Source organism: Prionailurus bengalensis, chromosome X, assembly GCF_016509475.1.
Source record: "Prionailurus bengalensis isolate Pbe53 chromosome X, Fcat_Pben_1.1_paternal_pri, whole genome shotgun sequence".
Lineage (NCBI taxonomy): Eukaryota > Metazoa > Chordata > Mammalia > Carnivora > Felidae > Prionailurus > Prionailurus bengalensis.
In genome coordinates this window covers 99,933,822-99,955,538 of record NC_057361.1, presented here as the reverse complement: position 1 = coordinate 99,955,538, position 21,717 = coordinate 99,933,822, and the positions used below count along the sequence as shown (strand labels likewise).

The 21,717-nt window shown below is 39.7% G+C and overlaps 1 pseudogene; it reads left to right on the top strand.

The window, feature by feature from the left end:
* Window positions 1-5,292: 5,292 nt before the first annotated feature.
* LOC122477135 lies at window positions 5,293-10,145 on the top strand (annotated as a pseudogene).
* Window positions 10,146-21,717: the final 11,572 nt, after the last annotated feature.

The window sequence follows — 21,717 nt, the reverse complement described above, 5'->3', positions numbered from 1 at the left end:
CCAAATTGATGCATAAAATTAGCCATCACAGATTGGAAGACATAATATTGTTAAGATAGTAGTACTCCCCAAATTGACCTAAAGATTCCATTTAATCTATATCAAAATACCAACTGGCTACGTTCTAGAAATTAACAAACTGATCCTAAAATTCCTATGGAAACTCAAGGAACTCACAATAGCCAAAATAATCTTAGAAAAGAACAAAAGTTGGACTTAAAATTTCCTGAGTTAAAAATGTACTACAAAACAACAGTAATCTAGACAGCATGGTACTGGCATAAGAATAGACATGTAGATGAGTGGAATATAATTGAGAGTCTAGAAAAAAGCCCATGTATATGGTCAGTTGATTTTCAATAGACACACCAATACAATTCGGTGGGAAAGAACAGTTTTTTCAATAAATGGTGCTTGGACAACTTGATAGCCACATATAAAAGAATGAGGTTGGATCTGTATATCACACAACATACAAAAATTCAAAATGAATAAAAACCCAAATATAAGAGTCAAAACCATAGGGCCGCCTGGGTAGCTCAGGTGGTTAAGTGGCTGACTCTTAATTTCAGCTCAGGTCATGATCTCAGGGTCGTGAGACTGAGCCCCACATCAGGCTCTGTGCTGACAATGAGGAGCCTGCTTGGGATTCTCTCCTTCCCTTTCTCTCTGCCCCCCAACTCCTGCTCACACACACTCTCTCTCATTCTCTCTCTCTCAAAATAAATTAACTTATAAACATTTTTTTAAAGAGTCTAAACTATAAAACTCTCAGAAAATAGAATATGGATTTGTCAGTGGAATCTTAGATATGACGCCAAAAATGCAAGCAACATAAGAAAAACAAGTAACTTAAATGTCATAAAAAATTTTAAGAAACTTTTGTTTCTTAGGATTCTATCAAGAAAGTGGAGACAACTCACAGAAATGGAGAAAATTTTTGTAAATCATATACCTAATAAGGGACTCATACCTAGAATATATAAAGAATGATTAAAACACAATAATAAAATGACAACCCAATTTTTAAAACCAGCAAATTATCTAAACAGACATTTCCCCAAAGATATGGACAATAAACACATGAAGCAATGTTCAATGTCATTCATTATCAGGGAAATATAAATAAAAATCACAATGAGATACCACTTCATACCTACCAGGATGGTTATACAAAAAGGAAAAGGATAATTAGAGTTAGTTTGGTGAGGATATAAAGCCATAACCCTTATACACTGCTGGTGGGAATATCAAACTGTGTAGCCACTTTGGAAAACAATCTGGAAATTCCTCAAAAAGTTAAGCATAAAGTTACCATTTGACCAAGCAATTCTACTCCTCCTAGATATATGCCCAAGAGAAGTGAAAACACATCCACACAAAAACTTGTGCACAAAAGTTCATAGCAGCATTATTTGTAATAGCCAAATGGCAGAATCTACTCAAATGTCCATCAAATGACGAAGGGATAAACAAATATTGTATCTCTGTCTAATGGAATGTTAGTCAACCATAAGAAGAATGAAGTACCGATACATGTTACAACAGAGATGACCCTTGAAAACATGCTAAGTAAAGGCAGTCACAAAAGACCACATAATATAATGTTCCATTCACAAAATTGAGAGACAGAGAGAGAGAGAGAGAGAGAGAGAGAGAGAGAGAAAGGTAGATTTGTGGTTGCTTAGAGGGTTGCAGGGTTTCTTTTTGGGTGATAAAGATTGTGGTGATGATTACACAATTCAATATATTAAAACCATCGAATTGTGTACTTTAAGTGGCCAAATTGTTTGGTATGTGAATTATGTCTCAATAAAGTTGTAAAAAAATATAGATAAATCAAAATGGAATTCTAAAGAAGGTATGAGGAAATCAAAAGAATGAAGGAAAAATAAACACAAAAGTGAAGAACAGAGAGAACAGAAAACAATGTTACACTTAAGCCCTAACATATCAATAATTACATTAAATGTATACAGTCTAAATACACAAATTAAAAGACAAAGTAGCAGAATAGTTTCCAAATATGACACAATGATATGCTTATAAAAGAAACTTCAAATATCAGAATATACACATGTTGGAAGTAAAAGGATAGAAAAAGTTATATCATACATATATTAAACAAAGAAAAGCAAGTGTGGCTATATTAATATCAAAGTAGACCAGAGCAATGAAAATTATCAGAGATAAAGAGGGAGAGGGCATTATATAATGAAAGTGTCAGTCTATTAAGATGACATAACACATTCCCATTGTTTATGCCCCGAACAACAGAGCTGCACAATATATGAAGCAAATACTGATAGAATGAAAGGAGAAACAGACAAAAAATTATAATTGAAGACTTCAAAACTCTTGTTTCAAAAACTGACAGAACTAGGCAGAAAATCAACAAGCATATAGCATTCAACAACACCATCAACTGACAGGGTCTAAACGGCATTTATAGAACACACCACTCAACGACAGCAGAGTACACATTCTTTTCACATGCACATGGAACATATACCAATAAAAAAAATCAATAACAGATAACAGGAAAATCTCCAAACCCTTGGAAACAAATCAAAATCTAAATAATCCTTAAGGCAAAGAATAAGTCTTAAAGAAATTAAAATAATACACTGAATTGATTGAAAATAAAAATAAACATATCAGACATTGAAGGATATAGCTAAAGAAGTGCTAAAAAGAAATTTATAGGATTAAATGCTTACATTAGAAAAGAGAAGGGAGACCTGGGTGGTTTAGTGGGTTAAGCTGTCTGACTCTTGATTTTGGCTCAGGTCATGATCTCAGGGTCAGTCGTGAGACTGGGCTCTGCTCTGGGCATGGAGCCTGCTTAACAGTCTCTATCCCTCTGCCCTTCCCCTGCTCATGCTGTCTTGCTCTCACTCTCTGTCAAAAATTTAAAAAATAATAATAAATAAATTAAAATTTAGAAAAAAAAACAAAAAGAAAAGAGAAAAAGTCTCAATAACCTAAAAGGCCTGACTTAAACTAAAAACAGGGGCACCCAGGGGCGCCTGGGTGGCGCAGTCGGTTAAGCGTCCGACTTCAGCCAGGTCACGATCTCGCGGTCCGTGAGTTCGAGCCCCGCGTCGGACTCTGGGCTGATGGCTCAGAGCCTGGAGCCTGTTTCCGATTCTGTGTCTCCCTCTCTCTCTGCCCCTCCCCCGTTCATGCTCTGTCTCTCTCTGTCCCAAAAATAAATAAACGTTGAAAAAAAAATTTTAAAAACAGGGGCACCTGGATGGCTCAGTCAATTAAGTGTCCGACTTCAGCCCAGGTCATGATGTCACAGTTTGTGAGTTTGAGCCCAGCATGAATGGGGCGCTCTGCTGACAGCACAAAACACACCTCAGATCCTTTATTTCCCTCTCTCTCTCTCTCTCTGCCCCTCCTCGGCTCACACACTCTCTCTCAAAACAAATAATAAAACATTAAAAAAAGAAACTAAAAACAAACTCAAAGCAAGCAAAGAGAAGGAAATAAATAGTGGAAGTCAATGACATTGAAAACAGAAATAATAAAAGTTGAGCTTATCAGTCTTGGGGCACCTGGCTGGCTCAGTGGGTAGAGCATGTGACTCTTGATCTCAGGGTTGTGAGTTCAAGCCCCATGTTAGGTGTCGAGTTCACTTATTAAAAAATAAAGTTGAGTTTATGAGTCTATATAGTTCACAGACTCTACCTTCTTCCATTTTGAAAATCAGAACAGTATCTGTTCCTCTCCCAGTTTCCTTACTGGGAAGTAAGTCCATTTTCGTGATTCCTTAAAGATTCCTAAACAGCAGTGCTATAATCCCATCTGTGATCAGTCCCCTAGAATATAAACTGTGCCAAAAGATTTGAGGTCACAAGCTCAACTTTTATCTTGACATTGGATTCATTCTTACCATGCAGAGTTCTACCCTTTGGGACGAAGGCAGAAGCCAAATGGAATTTGAATACTTCTCTGTTTCTTACAACAATATCAGCCCTAACCACCAGACCCTAGCTCTCAGTGGCCATCAGAGTAACTCTGTAGAACCCTAAGACTCTGGAAAACAGTTTGAAACTCAATATACTAAACAATAAAAATAGAAAAAACAAGGCTCCATAATCTTAATTTTCAGCAAGATTACAATCTCACTGCCTGACCATGGCTTTTTCTTTTCTTTTCTTTTGTTTAATGTTTATTTACTTATTTTGAGGGGGGAAGGGGCAGAGAGAGAGGGAGAGAGAGAATCCCATGCAGGCTCCATGCTGTAGCACAGAGCCTGACGCAGGACTCAATCTCACAAACCATGAGATCATGACCAAAACCAAGAGTCAGAGGCTTAACTGACTGAGCCACCCAGATGCCCCATCTGACCATGTCTTATTAACCTGTGCCTGTTTGCCCTCCTTTAAAAAATGTAGACATTATACTCATTCTTGTGTGAACACGTTAATGGGAGAGTGACTCTGGAACCATCCTCTTGTCTTAAACCTTGATAAGTATAATGTCATAATCATTAGTAAACCTCAATGCAACCTCTAGATATACTTTGGTGATAGAGTTTCTTTTCCAATAACCTAGAAGTACACAGTTTCAGCATGCAGATAAACTCCTTCAAGAGCAACAAAACATGAAATACAACAACCTTGGATAAAAATTTAAAAATCACAGCACAGAATAAATTGATTCCTGAAATATTTACTAAAATAGCAGCCAGTATCCAGTAGTATATCACTGAATACCTTCCTGCGACAGGAGAATCTGAGCCAAAGAGGTTTTATCTTCAATGTATTTTTGGAACCTGTATTTATGAACCAAATCTGCGTTGTTCATTGAAAAGTAGTTGTTTGGGAATTTGTTATGCTCTACTAAATGAGAATATAAAGGACAAGAAATATGCTCCATTGTGAGCATAAACACTCTTCCCTGCCTCCTCCTTTTGTTTTTCTGCCTGCTCAGTACTGGGAAAGGCCCTTGGGAGATACAAAAAGGTAAAGGAATGGACCCTACATTGAGGGAATTTATGGCCTAGTTGAGCTAACAGACCTAAGAAGTATAATAATGCAATAAACATGACAAGGTTTCTGGTGAGTACTCTGGGAGTGTGAAGGCTATGGGCTGTTGGGTCAGAGAAGGCACCAAGAAAGAGACTAAACCTGAATTAGGACTTAAGAAATGGCTAATATTTGGAGAGGCAGTAAGGAAAGAAAGGGCATTTCAGCCAGGTGGAGCAAAGTGATCAAAGATTCTAAAGAGTCAGAAATGTGTCAAGCATGCTTGAGAAACAATGGCTAGAATGGATGGTCTATGTTGAAGAATAAGAAGGATACAAGTAGGTCAAGACTATGGATGATATCCCATATTAAGGAGCTTTGGCCTCAGCACATTAGCTACTACTAAAGTGTAGCCACCCACATCAGAATCACCTGGAGAGAGTGTTTAAAATGAATTACAGGCCCGGAGTCCAATGACTCTGATTCAGCAGTTTTAGGGCTGGGGCCAGGGAACCTGTATTTTGAACAAGCATTCCCCCCCCCCACACACACACAGACCTCATCAAGTGATTCTGATGCCTGATAGAATATGAGAACTGCTTCAAGCAATGGAAAGTCAATGAGAGGCTTTTAGAAGAGGAGTACCATAGTGATACAGCAGTGATTTAGGAAAATAAATCTTCAGTTGTATGCTGGGTTGATTGAAGAAAAGGAGATATGGAAAGTCAGAGAGAAGGCTTTCCAATAGTCCAGGTGTTCAATTTAATCACTGTGATTTATCCATCCCTCTGCTCCCAGGGCCTAGCATACAGTCGGATACACAGTAATTCACTCAGAGGCAGACATACTTGTGAAGTTAATGAAGCTTAATGCTTTAGAGTCCCTTACTTGCATAGACCCTTTCCCAGTCCCTTCTTTTTTTTAATGTTTATTTTTATTTTGAAATAGACAGAGAGAGTACAACCAGGGGAGGGGCAGTGAGAGAGGGAGAAAGAGAATCCCAATCAGGCTCTGCACCGTCACTGTCAATGCAGAGCCCAATTCAGGGCTCAATCTCACAAACCAAGAGACCTGAGCTGAAATCAAGAGTCAGATGCTCAACCGAATGAGCCACCCAGATGCCCCTCTTCCTTTTTTTTAATTTAAAAAATGTGGGGTGCCTGGGTGGCTTAGTCAGTTGAGTGTCCAATTCTTGATTTTGGCTCAGGTCATGATCCCAGGATCATGGGATCAAGCCCCACATCAGGCTCCGCACTGAGCATGGAACCTGCTTAAGATTTCTCTCTCTCCCTCTGCCCCTCTCACTCGCTCACGCACTCACTCTCTCTAAAAAATTTTTTAATTTAATTTTAAAAATAAATAACTCACATATATACCTATTTTTGAATTCTTTAAGATGGCCCCCCAAATTGTATAAAGCCTCAGACTCCACAAATACTAGATCCAGCCCTTTATTCAGTGTTTAATTTTTTTTAATTTATTTTTTTAAGTTTCTTAACTTATTTGGGGGTGGGGGGTAGGGCAGGGAGGGTTAGAGAGAGAATCCCAAGCAGCCTTGTGCTGCCAGCACAAAGCCTAATGCGGGACTCTATCTCACAAACTGTGAGATCATGACCTGAGCTGAAATCAAGAGTCAGACGCTTAACCGACTGAGCCACCCAGGCACCAAAAGTTTATTTATTTTGAAGGAGAGAGAAAGAGTGCGCCTGTGCATGCATGAGTCAGGGAGGAGCAGAGAGAGAGGGAGAGAGAGAATCTCAACCATGCTCTGCACTGTCAGTGCAGAACTCGACATGGGGCTCAATCTCACAAACCGTGAGATCATGACCTGAGCTGAAATCAAGAGTCAGACACTTAACCAACTGAGCCACGCAGATGCTCCTTAATTTTTTTAGTAATACCTACACCCAACATGGGGCTTGAACTCACAACTGCAAGATCAAGAGGCACATGCTCTTCTGACTGAGTTACTCAGGCACTCCTGTATTCAGTGTTTATTGAGTTGAACTCAAAGATTTAATTTTTTGTGGGGCGCCTAGGTGACTCAGTTGGTTAAGCATCTGACTCTTGATTTTGGTTCAGATTATGATCTCAGTTTGTGGGTTTGAGCCCCACATATGGCTCTGTGCTGACAGCTCAGAGCCTGGAGCCCACTTTGGATTCTGTGTCTACCTCTCTCTCTGCCTCTCCCCTGCTCACTCACGCTCTGTCTCTCTTAAAAATAAACATTAAAATTTTTTAAATAAAAAGTGTTCATTTAAAAAAAGATTAATCTTTTGACAAATCACTTAATGTATTCTTCCTCCTTGCTATACCTGTTTAACCCCAGTTTATTCTCAATATAATAGATGGATCCTATTAAAAGAAAAGTCTATATATATATCACTCTTGTGCCCAAACTCTCTAGTCTCAGAGTAAAAGTCAAATCTTTACAATGGCTATAAGGTCCTATACAACCTGGATCCTTGTTACTTCTCTTATCTCATCTCCTACTATCCCTTCTGCTCACTGTGTTCCAGTCCTATTAACCTCTTTGTTGTTACTACACCATGCCAGGAATATTCCTGCATCAAGGCCTTTGACACTTCTGTTCCCTTTGCCTGGAATTCTCCTCCTTGCAGATATTCTCATGGCTCACTCTCTCACGTCCCTCACAGCTCTGCTCGAATGTCACCTTGTCAGTGACATCTTTTCTGACCACTTTCTCTAAACTGCAATCATGGGGCACCTGGGTGGCTCAGTCGGTAAGCATCCGACTTCAGCTTGGGTCACGATCTCCCGGTTCATGAGTTTGAGCCCCGCATCGGGCTATGTGCTGACAGCTCAAAGCCTGAGCCTGCTTCAGATTCTGTGTCTCCCTCTCTCTCTGCTCCTCCCTCACTCACATTCTCTCTCTCAAAAATAAATAAACATTAAAAAAATTTTTTAATAAAAAAATAATAAACTGCAATCTTATATACATACTCCCTATACCCTTCTCTGTTTTAGATATCTTCTTAGCACTTATCACCATATAACATACATTTCAATTTTTGTGTTTTTTTTTTTAATTTTTTTTCAACGTTTATTTATTTTTGGGACAGAGAGAGACAGAGCATGAACGGGGGAGGGGCAGAGAGAGAGGGAGACACAGAATCGGAAACAGGCTCCAGGCTCCGAGCCATCAGCCCAGAGCCCGACGCGGGGCTCGAACTCACGGACCGCGAGATCGTGACCTGGCTGAAGTCGGACGCTTAACCGACTGCGCCACCCAGGCGCCCCTCAATTTTTGTTTTTTACCATTAGAAATATAAGATCCATGAGGTCAGGGGTATTTGTCTCTCTTGTTTTCTGGTATATCCCTACCACTTAGAACAGTACTCAATGCATAGAGGTTGCTCAAAAAAATCCTCATTGAATGAATGAACGCCACTTTTTAGCTGTGTAACTTTGGATAAATCACTTAAGCCTCAGTTTTCTCATCTATAAAATTAGATAATAATAGCACCTACTTCATAGTCTTCTGAGGTTGGGAAGGAGATAATTTATTAACATTTAGTACAGAATCTTCCACAAAGTACGCAATAAATGTTAACATGGGTCCTTGATAACTTAATCCAAAGAATACCACTTACTCTACTTCCATAGAAGACCAGCCTGAGCCAGGCATAACCTACTTAGCCAGGCCTGGCCAAACTCAACAACAGATCTGCAACTGCAAAAGCTATTTCCCTCCACTGATGAATGTCACTGACAAGTACAGAGGCAAATAGACACACAGAGAGGCAGATGTGACACACCAGAAGCTCCTCCGGGACATGGTCTCAGGCTAGAAGAACTGGAATCTGTCTTGTTTTACAGAGACATGAAAAGGGAACCAAGCTACATGCACATTTTATTTGTAAGGAGTCAATCACAGTAGGAGTCCACTAAAAGACACTCAGCACCACCCAACACATGCATACATCCTGGTGTGCATATCAAATAAGCCTTCTCTTTATTCCTTAGGCATCATGGGAAGCTAAATCAAGACAAAACCTACTTACAGCAGGGGTCCTAACTATTGGTATAATATGATTGTTACCTAATTTGGAGTCACCATTCTTTAAGCGAGAGCCAGCCCCTCTCACTCGCACCTAAGCATGCTAAGCTCAGTCAGGACCTAACGGGACCAATGTTGCTTCCAACATCTGCTCCTGGACTTCATCCTGGTTCTTCACTGTCTACTTATAGACTACAGGTATGCGTCTTCCTGAAAGAAAAGGGAGCTAGGGAGACAAAGAGTCTTTCATACCTTTATGTTACAATCTGCTCCTAACATACATGTGGGTCCAGCTTTAAGATCATAACTCTTGTTTCCTCTACATCTACTTGAAGAATAATTTCCTGTACACACTAATAATAGCAAAAATTACTAGCTGAAATTTAGCAATTACTATGTATGAAGCACCATATGGCCTTTACACTCATTGGTTTAATGTTTATCTTTGAGACAGAGAGAGCATAAGTGGGTGTGCAGCAGAGAGAGAGAGAGACAAGCGTGAACAGGGGAGGGACAGAGAGAGAGGGAGACACAGAATCTGAAGCAGGCTCCAGGCTCCGAGCTGTCAGCACAGAGCCCAAGGCGGGGAATGAGCCCATGAACTGTGAGATCATAACCTGAGCCAAAATCAAGAGTTGGACACTTAACCAACTGAGCCACCCAGGTGCCCCTACACTCATTGGTATTAAACCTCCAGTAACAGGCAGGAGCTATTGAGGACAATCAGCCACAGCTGTGAGCTGCCTTGTGGCCATGGGCCTCAACAAGGGCCACAAGGTGACCAAGAACATGACCAAGTGCCTCACAAGGCACACCAAGTTCATGTGGGACATGATCAGAGAGGTGTGCGGCTTCACCCCATACCAGCAGTGAGCCATGGAGCTGCCCAAGGTCTCCAAGGACAAGTGCACTCTTGACTTCATCAAGAAAAGGGTAGGGACACACATCCGTGCCAAAGGAAGAAAGAGGAGCTAAGCAACATCCTGGCAGCTATGAGGAAAAGGGTATCCAAGAAGGACTGAACCCCTCCCCTCTGTATGTAACAAAGTTTTTTTGGAACTTGAAAAAAATAAAAATAGAGAAACCATAAGTAACACATTAGGTAGGTACCATTTCCCCCATTTTACAAAGGGGAAATCTGAACTGACTCAGAAAGACTAATTTATTTACATAAGTTCATATAGCGAGTCAGTGATAAAGTCAGGATTCAAACAGATCTGCCTTGCTCCAAATCTATACTTGCCACTACAGAACACCGCCATTCTAGAAAAAGATAATTTAACCATATGCATGAAACTAACTTGAAGACATAAAGTCCATATCAAATAGGCAATGTAAAATTGAGAGAGACCAAGAGCAGTTTCATCCAACTCAGAAAATAAGAGCAACAGCATTTGGTTTTAGATAATAAATCTGCTCCTGATTCAGTCCTTCGGTAACTGTCAGAAAGGTCAATATTCACTTTCCCAATTTAGTTGGCTCCCTCTTGGTTGATTAAGAAGACTCTGTCTGCTTGGTCCTCAGATATCCTAAGCAGCCAGGTTCAGTGTGCTGGTGTATCAGTCTGGGTCCAATCAGGTGAAATAAATGACATGGTAATTTTAACAGGGAAAGTTTAATATAAAAACTATTAATTATATGGGGTGCCTGGGTGGCTCGGTTGAACATCTGACTCTTGATTTTGGTTTAGATCATGATCCCAGGACTGTAGGATCAAGCCCCGTGCAGCGTTCTGCACTGAGCACGGAGCCTGGTTAAGATTCTCTCTCCCTCTGTCCCTCCCCCCAGCCTTGCACACACTCTCTCTCTCTAAAATTAAAGAAAAAAATTTAGTTACAACAGAAAATTATAGTAAGAAGGGATTGGCTAGGAAGAAGTAGAGACCATTCTAAATACAGAAATAGCAGGGGCACCTGAGTGGTTCAAATCAGTTAAGCATCTGATTCTTGATTTCAGCTCAGGTCATCTCACAGTGCATAAGTTCAAGCTCTGTGCTGACAGAGTGGGGCCTGCTTGGGATTCTCTCTCTCCCTCTCTCTTCCCCTCCACTGCTTGCACACATGCATGCTCTTGCTCGCTCTCAAAATAAATAAACATTAAAAATAATAATAATAGTGGTGCATGGGTGGCTCAGTCAGTTGAGTGTCCAACTTTGGCTTAGGTCATGATCTCAGGGCTTGTGAGTTTGAACCCCACATCAGGCTCTGTACTGACAGTGAAGAACCTGCTTTAGATTCTCCCTCCCTCTCTGCCCCTCCCCCACTCAGACTCTCTCTTTCAAAAATAAACATTAAAAAAAATAAAAGAAACAAAAGAAATAATAAATACAGTAAAACTTTGGTCTGTGAACATAATTCATTCCAGAAACAGGCTTGTAATCCAAAGTACTTGTATACCATTGACTCAGTTGTGATCCCGTGACATTCAGCATCATATACTACTCATATTGCAAGACACTGCTCGTTTATCAAGTTAAAATTTATTAGAAATCGTTGTTCATCTTGCTAAAAACTTGCAGAACAAGTTACTTGCAATCCAAGGTTTCACTGTACAGAAATAACATATATAACGAGCAATCACTACCCCCAATGCAGAGATTGAATTCCCAAGGAAGAGTTCCTCCTCAGTCCCACAACCCTCCTCCAATAGGGCTGGGATATAAACATTGGGGAAGAGGACATAGCCATGGCTGACTGGATGGCAAAGAGGTTGCTGTGATGCCACACCAGTAAAACTTGCCAGAAATTTGTTCTTTGGAACTTGTCAGAAATTCATTGTCATGGGAGTTCATGGGAAGTGTTTTAGCAGAAGCACTCCACTGCAAAATCACCTAAGAGAGCATTACCAGGAAGACCTTAGGGCAGCTGGGAGCTGCTGGATCCCTTGTACCATAGAAGCTAGGCCCTGGAGAAGCCACCCATACTACAGGAGTTAGACAATGGGGAAGCCATTTGTCCTGCGTAAGTTCATTGTGTAAGCACATTGGAATTTGAAATCAATTTTTTTCTCCTTCTAATGTATCTTTAATGCTTTCTCACAAATTTTAATATCATAACTAGAAAAGGTAATCCATTTAAAAAGTCCAGATTCATTTTCACAGATCAGTCAGTAAGAATATTTATGGCAGGGGGCACCTGGATGGTTCACTCTGTTAAGCCTCCGACTTTGGCTCAGGTCATGATCTCACACTTGTGAGTTCAAGCCCTACATCAGGCTCTATGCTGACAGCTCAGAGACTGGAGCCTACTTCAGATTCTGTGTGTCTCTCTCTCTCTCTGCCCCTCCCCTGCTCGTGCTTTCTCTCTCAAAAATAAATATTAAAAAATAAGAATACTTATGGAGCTGAAAAATAAAAAAACTCATATTGTCAGATCTGTTAAACCTTGGTATGTGCCTGAGCAGCCTCTTTTTCCTGGTTTTAGCTTCTACCCAATGCTATGTCTTTTCTCCATTTCTGTGCCTCCCACGTGGAAAATATCCCAATAAATATGTTTTTATAATTTTAATTTGCTCTGATTCCAGTCAGTAATAAATATGCATTACATAAAAATTAGAAAAGTCATCACTTTTACAAAAGAAAATTCAAAATATTCCCTAACTCAAGAAATAACCACAATGAACATTTTAATATGTATGTGTATATATATACACACACATATATAATATATATTATGTATATATTACATATAATATATATATTATGTATATATAATATATATACATATATAATATATATAATATATATATACATATATATATAATATAGGGAGGTGTGTGTATATATATCCCAAACACATGCACACATACCCCTGTGTGTACCTGCATGTCTATGTTCATGTATACCTGCACATCTAAATATGTACATTTATATACATAAATGTATATGTAGATATAAATATGGAAATACTTTAAATTTTTTTAAGTTTATTCATTTATTTTGAGAGAGAGAACGCAAGCAGGGGAGGGGCAGGGAGAGAGGGAGAGAGAGAATCCCAAGTAAGCTCTGCACTGTCAGTGCGGAGCTGATGTGGGGCTCAAACCCATGAACTGCAAGATCATGACCTGAGCCAAAACCGAGTCACACTTAACTAACTGGGCCACCTATATGGAAATATTTTATAAACAAAAGGTTACAAATATTAAGTATCCTTTTGACTTTTCATTCTATAAGACTAAGAGCATTGTCTATCTCCCATAGAAGAATAAGGAAAACACCTTGGTTATTCATGAATCATTAATCCTTAACATTGTGACAATATTTCATAGTGGTTAAGAGCAGAGTTCAACAAATGAATAGCCCACAGTCTACATCCCTCCATTTGTTTTTGTAAATAAAGCTTTATTGGACACAGCCTTTTCCATTAATTTATATATTGTTTATGACTGCTTTTATTCTACAACAGCAGAGGTAAGTACTTGCAAAAGACACTATATGGCCTACGAAACCTAAATAGATTTATTATCTATCGCCTTACGGAAAAATTTGCCAATTCCTCGCTAAGAGCATGGAATCTATAGTCTGCCTGCCTGAGCTAAAATTCCAGCTCCAACACTGACTGACTGTGTGCCTTGGGCAAGCCACTTCAACTCTCTGAGGCTCAGTTTCCTCATCTTTATAAAATGGAAATAATAACACCTTCTTCATAGGCTATCAGAATGATTAAAAATGAAATGTAAGGTACTTGCAACTGTTACAACATTAAAACCTAATAAATGCTTGCTATTGTTATTTTTTATAAGCACACCAAATATCAACGAAAGCAATCACATACAGTATATCTTTGGCCCAGTACAATACCCTTGGGGAATGGACTTAATCAGCTGCATCTTTCTTTTGTTTTTCTTTCAGTACACAAAATGGAGTCTTAGAGAAACAGGAAATCAGCCTGTTTATATAAAAAATGAAGTATACCAGCTCTTTCCCTTAGGAAAAGCCCTAGCACAGGAGGCTGAATCCCTTACCCATTCAGTTGGCAGAGCCAAAGAGAGAGCAACAAAGGAGGTTTGAAACAAATTCAGATCTGGACATAAATGTTTAATGTGCTGCAGGAATATATACAAGCTGTAGGAATTTCCCTAATCTCATATCATAGTTCCATTTCAGCATCAGTAAGGAGGCTTTGTGTACATCAAGATGACACCTTCCCAGCAATATCATTACACCAAATGTGTGGCGACCCACTCTCTTCACTTACCAAATAATTTAAAAGCATAAAAAAATGTGGAAATAGGAGTACCTGGATGGCTTAGTTGGTTGAGTATTCGACTCGAACTCAGATCAGGTCTTGATCTCAAGGTCATGAGTTCAAGCCCTGTGTTGGGCTCCATGCTGGGTGTGAAGCCTACTTAAACACATACACACACAACAACAACAACAACAAAAATGAAGTGGTAATAATGTTAGGTGATAAAGTAGTTTGATTTGGGTTTAAACAAGAAATTATTACACTATAATTTATTTTCTTAAGCTTATTTCTTAGAAGATTTAAAATATTATTTTCTTAAAACTTAGCATCTTAGTCGGTTAGGCGTCCGACTTCAGCCAGGTCACGATCTCGCGGTCCGTGAGTTCGAGCCCCGCGTCGGGCTCTGGGCTGATGGCTCAGAGCCTGGAGCCTGTTTCCGATTCTGTGTCTCCCTCTCTCTCTGCCCCTCCCCCATTCATGCTCTGTCTCTCTCTGTCCCAAAAATAAATAAACGTTGAAAAAAAAATTAAAAAAAAAAAAACTTAACATCTTTTCTGACAGTATTATCAAGCACTACAGAAGTAAGAGGAAAGTTTATTCGGATAAATTGCTTCAGACAAACAAAGTAAATCCAGGGAACCTACAGACTGATTTATTTCTATCCTCTGAAGTTGGGCTTTTGTGAGCCGCTAAGGAGAACTGAACTGGAGTTTTCTTCTAACTTCAGTATTCATCCCTCTCCAATTTTTGACTGTTCCTACCAACAGAATAGATAGGCATATGGGTGGATGTGGCATGGAAAAGAATGGGACACAATATGATACGGTAGTAATTAGTCTCTCCACAAATTGATGCTCATCATTTTTCTCGATTTTTGGTTTCAAGTCCAGATAAAAATGCGTGCAACATTTTACACTATAACAAAGCAGTTAGGACAATGGCTTATTATTTTTATTCTGGAATTATTCCTTTCTAGAATATGGGGATATTCCTTTGGGCCACTTGTAGGTAAAAATGTGAGGAAACATGATATGATATAATAAGCTCATATCGCCAAACACTACACTTAGATAACAAGTATGGTCTGTTTCACCAGCATGGGATAAAAATATGACCTCAAGTCTCACCATAGTTCCATTTCTGCATCAGTGAGTTTTGAGGGCACCTAGATGATACCCTCAAACATCATTATACTGCTAGAGGGAAACACCATACCTCTTCCAATGTTGACTATCTTTTATTATTAGTCATGGCTCTTTCTGGAATTCCTCGTCCAACCATTTCTGCCTATGGAATTTTTTTTTAAAGTAAGCTGTATGCCCAACATGGGGCTTAAACTCCCAACTTAGAGATCAAGAGTTGATGTTCTAGGGGTACCTGGGTGGCTCAGTCAGTTGAGCATCCAACTTCAGCTCAGGTCCTGATCTCACCGTTTGTGAGTTCGAGCCCTGCTGAGCATGGAGCGTGCTTAAGATTCTCTCTATGAAGAGGCACCTGGGTGGCTCAGTTGGTTGAGCGTCCAACTTTGGCTCAGGTCATGATCTCGTAACTCGTGAGTTCGAGCACCGCATCGGGCTCTATGCTGACAGCTCAGAGCCTGGGGCCTGCTTCAGATTCTGTGTCTCCCTCTCTCTTTGCCCCTCCCCCACTCACACTCTGTCTCTCTCTCCTTCAAAAATAAATAAACATTAAAAAATATTTTTGGGGCGCCTGGGTGGCGCAGTCGGTTGAGCGTCCGACTTCAGCCAGGTCATGATCTCGCGGTCTGTGAGTTCGAGCCCCGCGTCAGGCTCTGGGCTGCATGCTCTGTCTCTCTCTCTCTCTGTCAAAAATAAATAAACATTAAAAAAATTTTTTTTAAATAAGAGACTCCTGAAAAACCAATGGGTCAAAGATGAAATCAAAAGAAAAACCAAAGAATATCTTGAAACAAATGAAAATGGAAACACAATAAACCTCAAAATTTATAAAATAATTATTTAATAATTGACAGGACTAAAAGGAGAAATAGAAAATACAATAAGAGCACAGACAGATTTCAACATATTTCTCTCAACAACTTACCAGACAAAAATTCAATAAAGCTATAGAAGATATAAATAACACAATTGACAAAGTGGGCTTAACATATAAAAAACACTGCACTGAATTTTGCAGAATATATATATTTCAAGTGCTCATTGAACATTTACTAAAATTGACTACATGCATTACAAAGCAACAAGTTTTTTTAAGTTTATTTATTTTGAAAGAAAGAGAGAAAGAGCAATTAGGGGAGGGGCAGAGAGAGAGAGGGAGAGAATCCCAAGCAGGCTCCATACTGTGCAGAGCCCAATGGAGGGCCTGAACTCACGAACCATGAGATCCTGACCGAACCACAGCTGGAAGCTTAACCGACTGAGCCACCCAGGCGTCCCCAAAGCAACAAGTTTGAAAGGAATAAAATCACAGAATATGTGATCTCAACAGACTGAGGATAATCTAGAAATAATAAGACAATAACTAGAAAGTCTCCACATGTTTGAGAGATAAGAAATTCATTTTGTAAATATTCCATGGATAAAAGGAAGAAAACTCTCAGTGAAATTTTAAAAATATTTTGAACTGAATTATAGTGAAAATATGCTCTGTCAAACTTTTGGGATGCTGTGCTTGGAAAGACATTTAAGCAGGGCTGTCTACATAATTTGCCAGGCCCAGTGCAAAATGAAATTGCACGGCCCTTTGTCCAAAAAGCTGGGCTGTAAGGGGAAGTCCCATTAAAGATACTATATAAAGCTTTGTCCTTTTCATCACATTCTTGCTCTCAACTTGTTGTGGTATTTTCTTTTTTTTTTTTTTTTTTTTTTTTTTATTTTTTTTTTCAACGTTTATTTATTTTTGGGACAGAGAGAGACAGAGCATGAACGGGGGAGGGGCAGAGAGAGAGGGAGACACAGAATCGGAAACAGGCTCCAGGCTCTGAGCCATCAGCCCAGAGCCTGACGCGGGGCTCGAACTCACGGGCCGCGAGATCGTGACCTGGCTGAAGTCGGACGCTTAACCGACTGCGCCACCCAGGCGCCCCTTGTTGTGGTATTTTCTATTTGCTATTTAAATATAATCTTAAGAATCTTTAAGAAAGAAAATTTTTAATTTTAAACTCTTAGCATGAATTTTTACTGTTCATCTTTATGTTCTGCATAAACATATGACATATTTACATGTGAGAATCCTGTAAACATGGAGCATCACAAACACCATCTACAAACAGGGTAGCAAGGAATTTCAGACATGTGTATGGCACATATTACCAAGTTCATGTGCATGCTCTATTGCCCCATAAGATTCCATTTTAGAAGCAGTACTAAGATAAAATAAAAAATTTTAAGATGGCAACAGCATAAACCAAGTTGGGGGTGGGGAGGGCTTCTGAGTGTGGTACCCTGTGTGACTGCATAGGTAACAATCCATGAAAGTGGCCTTCTCCTTAAGTGTATATCTTACAAAAGATAAAAGGCTGATAAATCAAGGCAGATCTAGTATCTATGTCAAGAAGTTAGAAAAAGGACACAAAACTAAACTCAAAGAATGTAGAAGGAAGGAAATAAGAAAGAGCAGGAATGAAGTAGAAATCAAATATAAACATCAACAAAGACAGACGTTGGTTCTTTGAAGAGAGAAAATTGAAACACCCCTAGCAATGTAATTCCCACATTAAAAGAACAATCTAATTATTATCTTAATACATGTAGAAAAAGCACTTAATAAACCTCAAAGAAAACTTTCCTTAATCTGATGAAGAGAATCTCACCTTGTGGGCCCAAGACGCTCCTGCCCTGCTCAGAGACACCTTTATAAACCGTAAACAAATAAGTAAAGTATAGAGTAGGTTAGCAAGTGATATGATCAGGTAAGAAAAAAAAAAAAAGAGCAGGAAAAGTAAGTAAGAGTACTGAAGGAGGGTTTCAAGTTAAAGTCAAACAATCAGGGAAGGCCCCGGTAAGAAGATGACCTTTTTTATATATATTAAATATAATTTATTGTCAGATTGGTTTCCATACAATGCCCAGTGCTCATCCCAACAGGTGCCCTCCTCAATGCCCATCACCCACTTTCCCCTCTCCCCGACCCCAGATGAGTGAGGGAACGAGGCATACAGATTACTGAGGGAAGAGGACCGGAGGCAGAGGAAACAAGTGCAAAAATCCTAAGGAAGACAATGCCCAGTGTGTCACAGGCACAGCCAGTGTGGCTGGAACAGAGTATTGGGAGAGAAGGAGGATATGACACCAGAGAAGTAATGAGAGTCTGGATCACAAAGGGCTCCAGAAGGCTATTGGCATCACTTGGGTTTCACCTAACATGATATGGGAGGTATTGGAAAGAGGGATTTGAACATGACTGGATTTATGAATAGGATTGCTCTGACTGCTGTATTAAGAATAGACTGAAAGCTAGCAATAATGGAAGCGGGGGAGACCAGTTATGAGGATATTGCAATAATCAAGGTGACAGATTGTTAAAGTTTGAACTAAGGAGGAAGTAGTAGAGTTGAGAAGAAGATAAGGTTTTCTTCTCTACCTCATCACCAAATTGTGTACCATTTCTGAAAGGCCCTGTGGCATAACCAAGGAAAACAATTTTACAATAACCTTCATCTTCCAAAACAAGTCACACTGCTGCTTCAATGCATGATCTTTTAATTCTCCCCATTATAAAATTTCTCAGTCCTCCCTCAGGTAGCGCTTCCCTAATTAAACAGTGCATCAGTGGCCCAGTGTCTAAATTATCAATAGCACATTTGTCAGTCAACAGTAATTCAGGCAAGATGTCAAAATATGGGAAATATTTTTTATAAAACTGCTACAGGTAAGGATGAAGATTGCAAGCTCTCCCGGGGCGATTTGTGAGTTAAGGTAAAAGGTAAATGAAAGGAAGAGGCACTAGTATGCAATTACTACCCTGGTTTCCCTTCAAATGCAGCACACTTGAATCTCTTTTTATCTTGTTAAATTGATTACAGGCCTTGAAGTTTCATCACTCCAGGAACCATAATGAAGGGTAACCTGCCATGTATTAGTCTAACCCTAGATTACAATTCAAGTCAATAAAATCAGGAAACTACCAAAAATGGTCATTAATGCCATAAATGAATTCAGATAATCTAATTCAACTGGTCTCTTACAAGAACAGGAATACAAACTGCTGTGCTGGGTTATTTGGGGAAGAAGAAAGGGAATGAAAAAAATAAGGAAATGCTTCTCTGTTGACATTAGCTAGATGATCTGTGTTTGGGATGGTTAGAACAGAAGTCAGGCTAGGGGCGCCTGGGTGGCGCAGTCGGTTAAGCGTCCGACTTCAGCCAGGTCACGATCTCGCAGTCTGTGAGTTCGAGCCCTGCGTCGGGCTCTGGGCTGATGGCTCAGAGCCTGGAGCCTGTTTCCGATTCTGTGTCTCCCTCTCTCTCTGCCCCTCCCCTGTTCATGCTCTGTCTCTCTCTGTCCCAAAAATAAATAAACATTGAAAAAAAAAAAAAAAGAAGTCAGGCTACAAGTCCCATGCCAATGCTAAAAATACTTTTTGAAAAAGTTAAAAATTTACCAACCCATGGTCACATGTGGGCTGAGAGCATATTGTGTTTGGCCCAAGTAGTAATTTATTTTTTTAATTAATTATTGAGAGAAAGCACGTGCAAGTGAGTAGGGGAGGGGCAGAGAGAGAGGGAGAGAGAGAATCCCATTCAGCATGGAGTCTGACTCAGGGCTCCATCCCACAACATGCGAGATCATGACCTGAGCCAAAACCAAGAGCTGGACACTTAACTGATTGAGCCACCTAGGCACCCCTGGCCCAACTAGGGGCCAGAAAATAAAGAAACATTATTAGTCAATTTCCACCACTAAATTTGGATACACAAAATGAAGACCTACCTCAAATTCAGATTAGATCTCAGCAACCTTGGGTTTAGTCATGGTTTCTCCATTAACTAGCACAACATTAAGAAAACCTGTTAACTTTTCTGGGCCTCAACTTCCCCAATTTTTTAAAGTTTATTTATTTTGAGAGAGAGAGGAAGAGAGCGCACAAGTGGGGAAGGGAGAGAGACAGAGAGGGAGAGAGATTCCCAAGCAGGCTCTGCACCACCAGTGCAGAGCTCGAAGCAGAACTCAAACACACAAATCGTGCCTCAACTTCCCCATTAAAAAAAATGGGCTTCAGGGACCTGACTGGCTCAGTTGGAAGAGCATGATCTTGGGGTTGTGAGTTCGAGCCCCACATTGGGTGTAGAGATTACTTAAATAAATAAAACTTAAAAAAATAAAAATAACAAAAATGGGCCTAGATACAAATCTGTCTCCCACCTATTCTACATTCCTAGAAAGTACTAAAGAATTCACAGACACACGTCAAAGGAGAGGAAAGGGATTACTCAACAAAAGATGCCAGAGGTTAGCTGCTTAGGGACAAAAAAAAAACAAAAAACAAACCAATCATGATCCAAACTTCATATCATGTGCCAAAATAACTCAGATGGATAAAAGTATAGGTGGTAAAAAAAAATTGCAGCACAAAAATGAGAAGAAAATGTTTGCTTAAATGGTCATGTCATCAGATGGTACAGAATTTTATAGATTTAAAGATGGAAGAAATACAAAAGGAAAATATTGGAAACCTTCTACACAAAAAAAGGAAACTAAAATACTTATAAATATTAACAAGCATAAGAGGCAAATGCAAAATGAGAAAATACATTGAGGTATGTCCAACCTCAATTTGACAGCATCTGCCTCTCTAAGTCCTAGACAAAAGGGAAGGAGGGGTGTAAACTGTTAGTAGCTAGGGGGGATATGTTTAAGTTCATAGACCTAATAACCACATGACTGCTCCACAACCAAATTAGAGGGCTGTAACTAAATGCCTGAATAACTACTCAACAGCAACCACCCTGTAAATTAGACAACTCCACGGGTAGGCATCACAGGGGTTGTTACCCTAATTTTGTAGATGAGAAAACAGGCACAGAAAAGCTAAATGAGATTGCCAAGTCATAACAACGGATAAGTATTAAAACCAACTTTGGAACCCAGCTGGGATTCTGCCTCCGTTGACCCATCTGTGAAATGAGGAAGTTGGTTAGAACCCTGGTTCTCAAAGTGCATGTTTTGGCCAGCACCAGCAGCCTCCCATGGGAACTTATTGGAAATGCAAATTCTCAGGTCACCCCAGACCCTGGAAGCCTGACCTTGGCAGTGGGGCCCAGCAATCTGTGGTCCAATAAGCCCTTCAGGTGATTCCCATGCACACTCAAGTTTGGAGAACCACTGGATTGCATGATTTCTAAGGTCTCTTACAACCTAAAATATTTACATTAATATTTGAGCATTAATCTCTAGGGCATTTTGCATAAAACCATGAAGTCTTCCTGATCTGGAACCAAAAGGTTAAAAAAAAAACCGAAGTATCATTGGAGTTTGTTAGTGGGAGAAAACACTCCTTTCCCTTGGTGGAATCTATACCTATTATGTTTGTTAAAGCTACCTATCTTATT